This window comes from Cebus imitator, unplaced genomic scaffold, assembly GCF_001604975.1.
Source record: "Cebus imitator isolate Cc_AM_T3 unplaced genomic scaffold, Cebus_imitator-1.0 Scaffold2, whole genome shotgun sequence".
Taxonomy (NCBI): Eukaryota; Metazoa; Chordata; class Mammalia; order Primates; family Cebidae; genus Cebus; species Cebus imitator.
In genome coordinates, this window is record NW_016107317.1 from 12705004 (window position 1) to 12717806 (window position 12803).

General features: G+C 35.5%; 1 protein-coding gene and 1 long non-coding RNA gene across 5 annotated transcripts in view; both read right to left on the reverse strand.

Moving 5' to 3' along the window:
• The window catches only part of TMEM117 (transmembrane protein 117), a 530078-nt gene that overhangs the window by 112100 nt on the left and 405175 nt on the right, over positions 1–12803 (reverse strand). The gene's annotated exons all lie outside the window — the stretch shown is intronic.
• Positions 1291–12803, reverse strand: part of LOC108305232 — a 16177-nt gene continuing 4664 nt past the window's right edge. The window contains exons 2-4 of the long non-coding RNA XR_001825626.2: positions 11095–11101; positions 7590–7592; positions 1291–1418 (exon numbers count right to left, since the gene is read on the reverse strand). This is a non-coding gene — a long non-coding RNA (uncharacterized LOC108305232). The remainder of the gene's footprint in view (positions 1419–7589; positions 7593–11094; positions 11102–12803) is intronic.

The following is a 12803-nucleotide window of genomic DNA, read 5'->3' on the forward strand; positions in this document are numbered from 1 at the left end:
TCAGGATCTATTCCCAAAACAAACAAACAAACAAAAAACCTCTTCATGTATTTAAAAAGAACTTCTCAAAGAAAGAAAAGGGTCTGGCTAATAGACATAGCTCATACTAATTATTTTTTAAATTGAACATTTGTTTACTTATATGCCTTAGATTGATAAGTAAAGATTGTATATATTTATGGAATATAACATACTTTGATATATGTATACAATATAGAATGGCTTAATCAAGCTATTTGACATATGCATGATCTCTCAGACTTATTTTTTGAGTAGGTATTTAACCTACTCTCTTAGAAATTTTCAAGTATACAACATATTGTTATTAACTATAGATACTATGATATACAATAGATTCATTAAACTTCTTTCTCCTGTCTAACTGAAACTTTTTGTCCTTTGACCAAGGTCTCCCAGTCCCCTCACCCCTAGCTACTGATACCGATTTTATTATTTTTCTGAGTTCAACTTTTTTAGATTTCACTTATAAGTGATATCATGCTATATTTGTATTACTGTGCCTAGCTTATTTCACTTAACACATTGTCCTCCAACTTCATCCATGTTGCTGCAAATGATAGAATTTCCCCCCCCCCCTTTTTTTTGTTTAGGCAGAGTCTCACTCTGTCACCCAGGCTGGAGTGCAATGGCACCATCTTGGCTCACCGCACCTTCCACCTCCTGGGTTCAAGTGATTCTCCTGCCTCAGCCTCCTGAGTAGCTGGAATTGCAGGTACATACCACCATGCCCAGCCAGTTTTTTTGTATTTTTATAGAGACAGGGTTTTGCCATGTTGGCCAGGCTCATCTTGAACTCCTGACCTCAGGTGATCTGCCCGCTTAGGCCTCCCAAAGTGTTGGAATTACAGGCGTGAGCCATAATGCCAGGGTGGATTTCCTTCTTTTTAAAACTTGAATACTATTTAGTTCTATATACAGGGTCTCATTCTTTTTTATGGCTGAATAGTACTCCATTATGTATATGTACCACATTTTTAAAAATCTATTCATCTGTTGATGAACTCTTACATTGCTTCCAAATCTTGGCTATTGTGAACAGTGCTGTGACAAATATGGGAGCGCAGATATCTCTTTCATACACGGATTTCCTTTATTTTGGATATACAACTAGTAGTGGGATTGCTTGATCATATGGTGGCTCTATTTTAGTTTTCTGAAGAACCTCTAAACTGTTCTCCATAGTGGCTGTACTAATTTTCCCACCAATAGTGTATGAGAGTTCCCTTTTCTCCACATCTTCATTATCTGTTATTGTCTGTCTTTTGGATAGAAACCATTTGAACTAGGGTGAGATGACATCTTACTGCAGTTCTGATTTGCATTTCTCTGATGATCAATGATGCTGAGCACCTTTTCATTTGCCTGTTTGCCATCTGTACGTCTTCTTTCGAGAAATGCTTACTCAAAACTTTTGCCCATTTTTTTTCATCAGGTTATTCAATTGTTTTCTATAGAGTGGTTTGAACTCCTTATATATTCTGGTCATTCATCCCTTGTAAGATGGTTAGTTTGTAAACATTTTCTTCCATTCTGTGGGTTGTCTTTTTATTTTGTTGATTGTTTCCTTTGCTGTGCAGAAGCTTTTTAACTTGATGTGATCCCATTTGTCAATTTTTGATTTGGTTGCCTGCAGACCAGTGTCTTGAAGAGTTTCTCCAATGTTTGCTTCTTAGTAGTATCATAGGCTGAAGTCTTAGATTTAAGTCTTTAATCCATTTTGATACAATTTTCTATATGGTGAGAGATAGGGCTCTAGTTTCATTCTTCTGCATATTTATATCCAGTTTTCCAGCACCATTTATTGAAAAGACTATCTTTTCTTCAGTGTATGTTCTTGACAATTTTGTTAAAAATGAGTTCAGTATAGCTGTATGAATTTGTTTCTGGGATCTCAATTCTGTTCCATTGGTCTATGTGTCTATGTTTATGCCAGTGCTATACTGTTTTGGTTAACTATAGCTCTGTAGTGTAATTTGAAATCAGGTAATGTGACTACTCCAGTTTAGTTCTTTTTGCTTAGGACAGCTTTAGTATCCTGGGTCTGTTGTGTAATTTTTAGAATTGCTTTTTCTATTTCTGTGAAGAATGTCATTGCTATTTTGATAGGGATTGCATTGAATATGTATATTGTTTTGGTTAGTACGGTCATTTAAACAATGTTGATCCTTCTAATCCATGAACATGGAATAGCTTTCCAGATTTGGGTGCCCTCTTCAATTTCTTTCATTAGTGTTTTATAATTTTCATTATCAAGATCTTTCACTTCTTTGGTTAATTGCTAGGTAATTGTTTTTGTGTGTGGCTACTGGGATTACTTTTTTAAATTTATATTTCACATGGTTCACTGTTGGCATATAGAAATACTACTGATTTTTGTATGTTGATTTCATATCCCGCAACTTTACTGAATTTGTTTCTCATTTCTAATAGTTTTTTTTGTTGAGTCTTTGGGTTTTTTCAAATAAAAGATCATATCATCTTCAAACAAGTATAATGTGACTTATTCCATTCCAGTTTGCATACCCTTTATTTCTTTCTCATCTGTTTGTTCAGATTTCCAGTACTATGTTGACTAACAGTGGTGAAAGTGGGCATTCTTGTCATGTTCCAGATCTTTGAGGAAAGGCTTTCAGTTTTTCCCCATTCAATATGATACTAGTTTTGGGTCTGTCTTTTATAGCTGTTGAGGTGTGTTTCTTCTATCCCCAGATTTTTCGGGTTTCATTTTTTTTAATCACAAAGGAATGTTGAATTTTATCAAATGCATTTTCAGTATTAATTGAAATGATCATATGTTTTTGTCCTTCATTCTGTTAATATGGTGTACCACACTGATTAATTTGCATATGTTGAACCATCCTGGCATCCCAGGGCTAATCCCACTTTGTCATGATGAATGATCTTTTTAACATATTGTTAAATTTGGTTTGCTAATATTATGTCGAGAATTTCTGCATTGATATTCATCAGATACACTGGCCTATAGTTTTCTTTCTATGATGTGTTTTTGTCTGATTTTGGTGTCAGGGTAATACTGGCCTTGTAGAATGAGTTTGGAAGTATTCCTTCCTCCTCTATTTATCTAAATAATTTGAGTAATATTGGTATTAGTTCTTTAAATGTCTGGTAGAATTCAGTGGTAATGTGATGAGGTCCTGGGCTTTTCTTTGCTGGAAGACTTTTTATTACGGCTTTGATCTTGTTACTTGCTATTGAGTCTATTTAGGTTTTGGATTTCCTATTTTTAATTTTTTTATTATACTTTAAGTTCTCGGGTACATGTGCAGATCATGCAGATTTGTTACATAGGTTTACACGTGCCATGGTGATGGTTTGCTGCATCCATCACCCCATCATTTACATTAGGAATTTCTCCTAATGTAATCCCTCATAGTAATCCTCCCCTAGCCCCCCACCCCCAGCCCCCAGTGTGTGATGTTTCCCTCCCTGTGTTTGTGTGTTCTCATTGTTCAACACCCACTTATGAGTGAGAATATGTAGTGTTCGGTTTTCTGTTCTTGTGACAGTTTGCTGAGAATTATGGATTCTAGTTTAATCTATGTCCCTGCAAAGGACATGAACTCATCCTTTTTTATAGCTGCATATTATTCCATATGGTATGTGTGCCACATCTTCTTTATCCAGTCTGTCATTGATGGGCATTTGGGTTGGCTCCAAGTCTTTGCTATTGTGAACAGTGCCGCAATGAACATATGTGTGCATGTGTCTTTATAACTGAATGTTTTATAACCCTTAGGGTGTATACCCAGTAATGGGATTGCTGGGTCAAATGGTATTTCTATTTCTAGATCCTTGAGGAATCACCACACTATCTTTCACAATAGTTAAACTAATTTACACTCCCACCAACAGTGTAAACACATTCCTATTTCTCTGCATCCTCTCCAGCATCTGTATCCTGATTTTTTAATGGTTGCCATTCTAACTGGTGTTAGGTGATACCTCAATGTGGTTTTGATTTGCATTTCTCTAATGACCAGTGATGATGGCTTTTTATCATGTTTTTTGCCTGCATAAATGTCTTCTTTTGAAAAGTGTCTGTTAATATCCTTTGCCCACTTTTTGATGGGGTTGTCTGTTTTTTTCTTGTAAATTTGTTTAAGTTCTTCGAAGATTCTAGATATTAGCCTTTTGTCAGATGGGTAGACTGAAAAGATTTTTTCCATTCTGTTGGTTGCCGGTTCACTTTATTGATAGTTTCTTTTGCTGTGAAGAAGCTCTTAAGTTTAATTAGATCCAATTTGTCTATTTTGGCTTTTGTTGCTATTGCTTTTGGTGTTTTAGTCATGAAGTCCTTGTCTATGCCTATGTCCTGAAGGGTATTGCCTAGGTTTTCTTCTAGAGTTTTTATGGTATTAGGCCTCATGCTTAAATCTTTAATCCATCTAGAGTTAATTTTTGTATAAGGTGTAAGAAAGGGATCCAGTTTCAGCTTTCTGCATATGGCTAGCCAGTTTTTCCAACACCATTTATAAAATAGAAAATCCTTCCCCCATTGCTTGTTTTTGTCAAGTTTGTCAAAGATCAGATGGTTGTAGGTGTGTGGCATTACTTCCGAGGCCTCTGTTCTGTTCCATTGGTCTATATCTCTGTTTTGGCACCAGTACCATTCTGTTTTGATTACTGTAGGCTTGTAGTATAGTTTGAAGTCAGGTAGCATGATGCCTCCAGTTTTGTTATTTTTTCTTCAGATTGTCTTGGCTATGCAGGCTCTTTTTTGGTTCCATATGAAGTTTAAAGTGGTTTATTCCAGTTCTGTGAAGCAGGTCAATGGTAGTTTGATAGGGATAGCATTGAATCTGTAAATTACTTTGGGTAATATGGCCAGTTTCACAACATTGATTCTTCCTAACCATAAGCATAGAATGTTTTTCCATCTGTTTGTGTCCTCTCTTATTTCCTTGAGCAGTGGTTTGTATTTCTCCTTAAAGAGAGTCCTTCACATCCCTTGTTGGTTGTATTCCTAGGTATTTTATTCTCTTTGTAGCAACTGTGAATGGGAGTTCACTCATGATTTGGCTCTCTGTTTGTCTGCTATTGGTGTATAGGAATGCTTGCGATTTTTGCACATTAATTTTGTATCCTGAGACTGCTGAATTTGCGTATCAGGTTAAGGAGGTTTTGCGCTGACATGATGGGGTTTTCTAAATATGCAATCATGTCATCTGCAAACAGGGACAATTTGATATTCTCTCTTCAACTACCCTTTATTTCTTTCTCTTGCCTGATGACCCTAGCCAGAACTTCCAAAACTATGTTGAATAGGAGTGGTGAAAGAAGGCATCCTTGTCTTGTGCCAGTTTTCAAAGGAAATGCTTCCTGTTTTTGCCCATTCAGTATGATATTGGCTGTACGTTTGTCACAAACAGTTCTTTTTACTGTGAAATATGATCCATTGATGCCTAGTTTATTGAGAGTTTTTAGCATAAAGGGCTGTTGAATTTTGTCAAAGGCCTGCTCTGCATCTATTGAGATAATCAAGTGGTTTTGTCTTTGGTGCTGTTTATGTGATGGATACGTTTATAAATTTGCGTATATTGAACCAGCCTCACATCCCTGGGATGAAGTCGACTTGATCGTGATGGATAAACTTTTTGATGTGCTGTTGGATTCGGTTTGCCAATATTGTATTGAAGATTTTTGCATCAATATTCATTGTGGATACTGGCCTGAAATTTTCTTTTTTAGTTGCATCTCTGCCAGGTTTTGGTATCAGGATGACATTGCTCTTATAAAATGAGTTAGGGAGGATTCCCTCTTTTTGTATTGTTTGGAATAGTTTCAGAAGGAATGGTACCAGCTCCTCTTTGTACATCTGGTAGAATTCTGCTGTGAACCCATATGGTCCTGGACTTTTTTTGGTTGGTAAACTGTTAATTGCTGCCTCAACACCAGACTTTGTTATTGGTCTATTCAGGTATTAAACTTCTTCCTGGTTTAGTCTTGGGAGGGTGTAAGTGTACAGGAATTTATCCATTTCTTGTAGATTCACTGGTTTCTCTGCATAGAGGTGTTTGTAGTAATCTCTGATGGTAGTTTATATTTCTATGGGATTGGTGGTGATATCCCCTTTATCATTTTTTTATTGCATCTATTTGAATATTCTCTCTTTTCTTATTAGTCTGGCTAGTGGTCTATCTATTTTGTTGATCTTTTCAAAAAACCAGCTCCTGGATTTATTGATTTTTTGAAGGGCTTTCTGTGTCTCTATCTTCTTCAGTTCTGCTCTGATATTAGTTATTTTTTGTCTTCTGAATTTATTTGATCTTGCTCCTCAGTTTCTTTTAATTGTGATGCTAGGTTGTCTATTTTAGATTTTTCCTCACTTCTCACCTGGGCATTTAGTAGTGCTATATATTTCCCTCTAGACACTGCTTTAAATGTGTCCCAGAGATTCTGGCAAAGTTGTTTCTTCATTCTCATTGGTTTCAAAGAACATCTTTATTTCTGTCTTCATTTCATTATGTATCCAGTAGTCATTCAGGAGCAGGTTGTTTAGTTTCCTTCCATGTAGTTTTGCAGTTTTGAGTGAGTTTCTTAATCCTGAGTTCTAATTTGATTGCACAGTGGTCTGAGAGACGGTTTGTTATCATTTCCATTCTTTTGCATTTGCTAAGGAGTGTTTTACTTCCAATTATGTGGTCAATTTAAGAATAAGTGAGATATGGTGCTGAGAAGAATGTATATTCTGTAGTTTTGGGGTGGAGAGTTCTGTAGATATCTATTAGGTCCACTTGGTCCAGATCTGAGTTCTAGTTCTGGATATTCTTGTTAATTTTCTGTCTCATTGATCTGTCTAGTATTGACATTGGGGTGTTAAAGTCTCCCACTATTATTGTATGGAAGTCTAAGTCTCTTTGCAGGTCCTTAAGAACTTGCTTTATGTATTGGGTGCTCCTGTATTGGGTGCATATATATTTAGGATAGTTAGCTCTTCTTGTTGCATTACTCCCTTTACAATTATGTAATGCCCTTCTTTGTCTCTTTTGATCCTTGTTGGTTTAAAGTCTGTTTTATCAGAGACTAGGATTGCAACTCGTGCTTTTTATTGCTCTTCATTTGCTTGGTAAATCTTCCTTCTTCCCTTTATTTTGAGCCTATGTGTTTCTTTACACATGAGATGGGTTTCCTGAATATAGCACACTGAGGGGTCTTGACTTTTTATCCAATTTGCCAGTCTGTGTCTTTTGATTGGGGCATTTAGCCCATTTACATTTAAGGTTAATATTGTTATAAGTTAATTTGATCCTGCCATTTTGATGCCAGCTGGTTGTTTTGCCCCTTAGTTGATGCAGTTTCTTCATAGTGTTGATGGTCTTTACAGTTTGGTATGTTTTTGTGGTGGCTGGTATTGGTTGTTCCTTTCTGTATTTAGTGCTTCCTTCAGGAGCTCTTGTAGGGCAGGCCTGGTGGTGACAAAATCTCTCAGCAGTTGCTTGTCCATAAAGGATGTTATTTCTCCTTCACTTATGAAGCTTAGTTTGTCTGGATATGAAATTCTGGGTTGACTATTCTTTTCTTTTAAGATGTTGAATATTGGCCCCCACTCTCTTCTGGCTTGTAGGGTTTCTACCAAGAGATCTGCTGTGAGTCTGATGGGCTTTCCTTTGTGGGTAACCCAATCTTTCTCTCTGGCTGCCCTTAGCATTCTTTCATTCATTTCAACCTTGGTGAATATGACAATTATATGTCTTGGGGTTGCTCTTCTCAAGGAATATCTTCCTGGTGTTCTCTGCATTTCCTATATCTGAATGTTGGCCTGCCTTGCTAGTTTGGGTAAGTTCTCCTGGATAATATCCTGAAGAATGTTTTCCAACTTGGTTTCATTCTTCCCATCACTTTCAGGTACACCTATCAAACGTAGATTAGGTCTTTTCAAATAATCCCATGTTTCTTGAAGGTTTTGTTCATTTCTTTTCACTCTTTTTTCTCTTATCTTTCCTTCTTGCTTTATTTCATTGAGTTGATCTTCAATCTCTGATATCCTTTCTTCTGCTTGATCGATTCGGCTATTGAAACTTGTGTATGCTTCATGGAGTTCTTGCGCTGTGTTTTTCAGCTCCATCATGTTGTTTATGTTCTTTTCCATGCTGGTTATTCTCATTAGCATTCCGTCTAACCCTTTTTTCAAGGTTCTTAGTTTCCTTGCATTGGATTAGAACATGCTCCTCTAGCTGGGAGAAGTTTGTTATTACCCACCTTCTGAAGCCTGCTTCTGTCAATTCATCACACTCATTCTCCATCCAGTTTTGTTCCCTTGCTGGTGAGGGATTGTGATCCCTTGGAGGAGAAGAGGCATTCTGGCTTTTGGTGATTTCAGACTTTTTGTGCTGGTTCCTTCCCATCTTCGTGGATTTATAACTTTGGTCTTTGAAGTTGGTGATTTTTGGATGGGGTTTCCGAGTGGGTGTCTTTCTGTTGATGTTGAAGCTATTTCTTTCTGTTTATTATTTTTCTTTTAACAGTCAGTCCCCTCTGCTGCAAGTCTGCTGGAGTTTGCTAGAGGTCCATTCCAGAGCCTGCTTGCCTGGGAATCACCCACAGGGTCTGCAGAACAGCAAAGATTGCTGCCTGTTCCTTTCTCTAGTAGCTTCATCCCAAAAGGGTACCTGCCAGATGTCAGCCAGAGCTCTCCTCTGTGATGTATCTCCCAGACAGGATACACAGGTGGGTCAGGGAGCCACTTGAGGAGGCAGCCTGTCCCTTAATGGATCTCAGGCACTGCTCTGGGGGCTCTGTTGCTCCCTTCAGGGCTGCTGGGCAGGGACATTTAAGTCTGCTGAAGCCCTATTTTTAATTTTTTGAGGAACCTCAATAATGTGTTATAAAATGGTTGTATCAATATACATACCACCAACAGTGCACAGAGTTTTACTTTTTTCCCCATTCTCACCAATACTTCTTATCGTTCATCTTTTTTATTGTAGCCACTCTGATGAGTGTAAGGTGATATCTCATGGTTTTTATTTGCATTTCCCTGGTGATTAGAGATGTTGAACATTTTTTCATATATGTGTTTTATTTTGATATGTCTTTTTTTGAAAAATGTCTATTTAAGTCCTTTGCCCATTTCTTAATCAGGCTATTTATTTTTGTGCTATTGAATTGTGTGGGTTTCTTATATATTTCAGATATTAACCCCTTATATACAGTTTGGAAATATATTCTCTTATTCTATGAGTTATTTTTTCTCTAGCGATCATTTGCTGTGCAGAAGATTTTTTAGCTTGATGTAATCCCATTTGTCTATTTTTGCTTTTGTAGGCTGTGTTTTGGTTATTTTGAGTATTACCCCTGAATATAATGGAACATTTTCCCTATGTTTTCTTCTAGTAGTTTTATAGTTTCAAGTCTTACGTTTAAGTCTTTAATCAATTTTAAGTGGATTTTTGAATATATGAGTGGAGGATCTAATATAATTCTTCAGCATGTGGATTGTCAGTTTTTCCAGCATCATGTATTGAAAAGATGACTATTTCCCCATTGTATTTTCTTGGCGTCTTTGTCAAAAATTGATTGATCATAAATGCATGGATTTATTTCTGGGCTCCCTCTTCTGTTACAGTGGACTATATATTTATCTTTTGTACGTTTATGTTTACTTGGAAAAGACAGTTACCCTCTCAGGCTTAATTTCTTAATCTATGAAATGAAGAAGGAGAAGGAAAAGGAGAAGGGGCAGAAGGACATAATGATGATGATAAAAGCTAAAGTTTATAAGGTAGTTAAAATTCCATTACTATAACTATATACTTAATTCTCAAACAAATTCTATGAGGTAAATATTATCATTTTATGAAGCCAGTATCGCCTTACTACCAAAACCAGGAAAGGACATAACAAAAAAAGAAAGCTACAGACCAATATCCCTGATGAACACTGATGCACAACTTTTCAATGAAATACTAGCTAACCAAATCCAACAGCACATCAAAAAGATAATCCACCATAATCAAGTGAGTTTCATACCTGGAAAACAGGGATGGTTTAACAAACACAAGTCAATAAATGTGAATTACATAAACAGAAGTAAAAACAAAAGTTATATGATCATCTCAATAGATGCAGAAAAAGCATTTGACAAAATCCAGCATCCCTATATGATTAAAACCTCAGCACAATTAGGACAGAAGGGGCATACCTTAATGTAATAAAAGTCATTTATGACAAACCCACAGCAACCATAATACTGAATGGGGAAAAGTTGAAAGCACTCAACTTTTTGGAACATGACAAGGATGCCCACTCTCACCACTCCTATTCAAAATAGTACTAGAAGTTCCAGCCAGAGCAATCAGACAAGAGAAAGAAATAAAGGGCATGAGAAAAGAGGAAGTAAAACTGTCACTTTTTGCTGATGATATGATTATATACCTGGAAAACCCTAAAGACTCATCCAAAAAGCTCCTAGAACTGATAAATGAATTCAGCAAAGTTTTAGAATACAAAATTAATGTACACAAATAAGTAGCTCTGCTATACACCAAGAGTGACCAAGCTGAGAATCAAATCAAGAACTGAACCCCTTTTACAATCGCTGCAAATAAATAAATAAGTAATACTTAGGAATATATCTAACCAAGGAGGTGAAAAACTGCTACAAGGAAAACTACAAAACGTGGCTGAAAAAAACTATTAACAACCTCTTTTTGTGTAAGGAGGCATTATACTTTGAGAGATTAAATAGTCTGTTTAAGATTACAAAGTTATTAAATATGGAGTTTTAATTTAAACCCTAATCTCTATGACTCCAACACCAAAGCTCTTAGCCACTGTGCTATTTGGATTTACCTTACTATGGTGTTGCCATGAAGATTAAATAAAATAATGAATGTGAAATAACATGGAAAAATGCACTTGTTATTATTGCATTTAAAAGACAACAATTTAGTCATTCTTTAGTCTTCTTTTTCCAAGTTATTTCACAGATATTCCAAGATAAAGCTACTATAAATTATCTCACTAACAAATAGTTGGGAAAATTTTTCTTCCAAATTATAAGACTGTTAAGCTTTCTTTTTATACAGAGATGATATCTGTAATCCACAAAACCAGATTTCTCATTGACAATAATTTTCTCTGCTTTGTTTAGTAGTATTGACTGATAAGGAGCATATGCTGATATGGAAACATAAATACCTGTTTGGGCCCAGTAAGGACTTGGAAAGTATTATGCATAAAATTGAAAAAATATAACATAACAAAAATATAATTAGTAGATTTGCAAATGTTGGATGAATCAATAAACAAAATGGAAGACAATTATAATTATAATGAGAGAATGTTTAACTAATTTTAACAATGTAAAAACAACATAGCTGATAGAAATGTAGAGGATGAGGAAGGGAGACGAGGTAAAGAGAAACACAGAGACATTATTTAAAGATAAAAATAGAAAAACCAACACTAAAAAAATAAATAAGAAGAATTGCAAAATGTAGTCTGGAAGGGGCAGTAGAGGGTAGTAATATAAGAGAGTAAATTTCCCATTATGGAGTGTTCGTTGTTTACAATTACTGTGTGAAATTCATAATTTTTTAAAATTAAAGTAATAGTATAATTTAGGATTTTAAAACAAGAGGAATCAATTACAGGAAGAGTTTTCAGTGGTCACTCAGGAGTGGGGGTTGTACTGTTTTGCTTTTAAGTTTATGCCTGTTGGCGTTACTTGAATTTTTATTTTTGTTTTTATCATTTCCATGTATTACTTTTAGAGTCATAAAATTATCACATAGCTAACCCAAAAGCAATCCTAGTTTGAATGCCAGACAATAAAAAAGAAAACTTGCCATTGATACCAGAATCAAGTATAACAGTAACAGAGATGAATACCTTAAATGTAATGGTCAGTGAAAAAAAAATCTATCTATCTATATATATATATTATATATACACATAAATTATATATATATATAAATTTTATACATATATATATATATATATATAATTTAAATAACATTCAGAAATGGGTAATCAGATTATATTATTTAGGATGCAAATAAGGTTGGTAAAACTAAAGGAAACCAAGTAACTGATTATTACCAAGCACAAATTATGGCCATCTTAGGGGAGGAAGGAACTGTGATCTGGAAGGGAAACAGAAGAAGTTTTTGGGGTCCCTATAGTTGTCTATTTTTTTTACCTGAGTGGTGGGCACTTGACACCTATTAAAAAAGGAAAACTATGGGCCAATTTCAATATAAAATGTTGCTCATACTTATTAGATTTCAAGAAAATTAAAATTTAAACCACGAAGATATACCTGCATACACCTACTAGTTTGCCAATGTGAGAGTTGTTAATATACCTATATTAAACATATATACATATAGTTTATAGTATACATATATGTAACAAATGTTTATAATCTACTCATATATAATAAACTCATATTTATGTAATATTTTATAATTTTAAAAAAGGACTTAATTTATCCCTGAAAAAAAAGACACCATCAGTCAGGTACTGCAGCTCACACCTATAATCCCAGAACTTTGGGAGGCTAAGATGGGTAGATCACATGAGACCAGGAGTTTGAGACCAGCCTGGACAACGTGGTGAAACCCCACCTCTACCAAAAATACAAAAAGATAAAAATTAGCTGGGTATGGTGGTATATGTCTGTAGTCCTAGCTACTTGAGAGGCTGAGGCAGGAGAATCAGTTAAACACAGGAGGCGGAGGTTGCAGTGAGCCAAGATTGTGCCATTGCACTCCAACATGGGCGACAGAGCAAGACTCTGTCTCAAAAAAAAAAAAAAA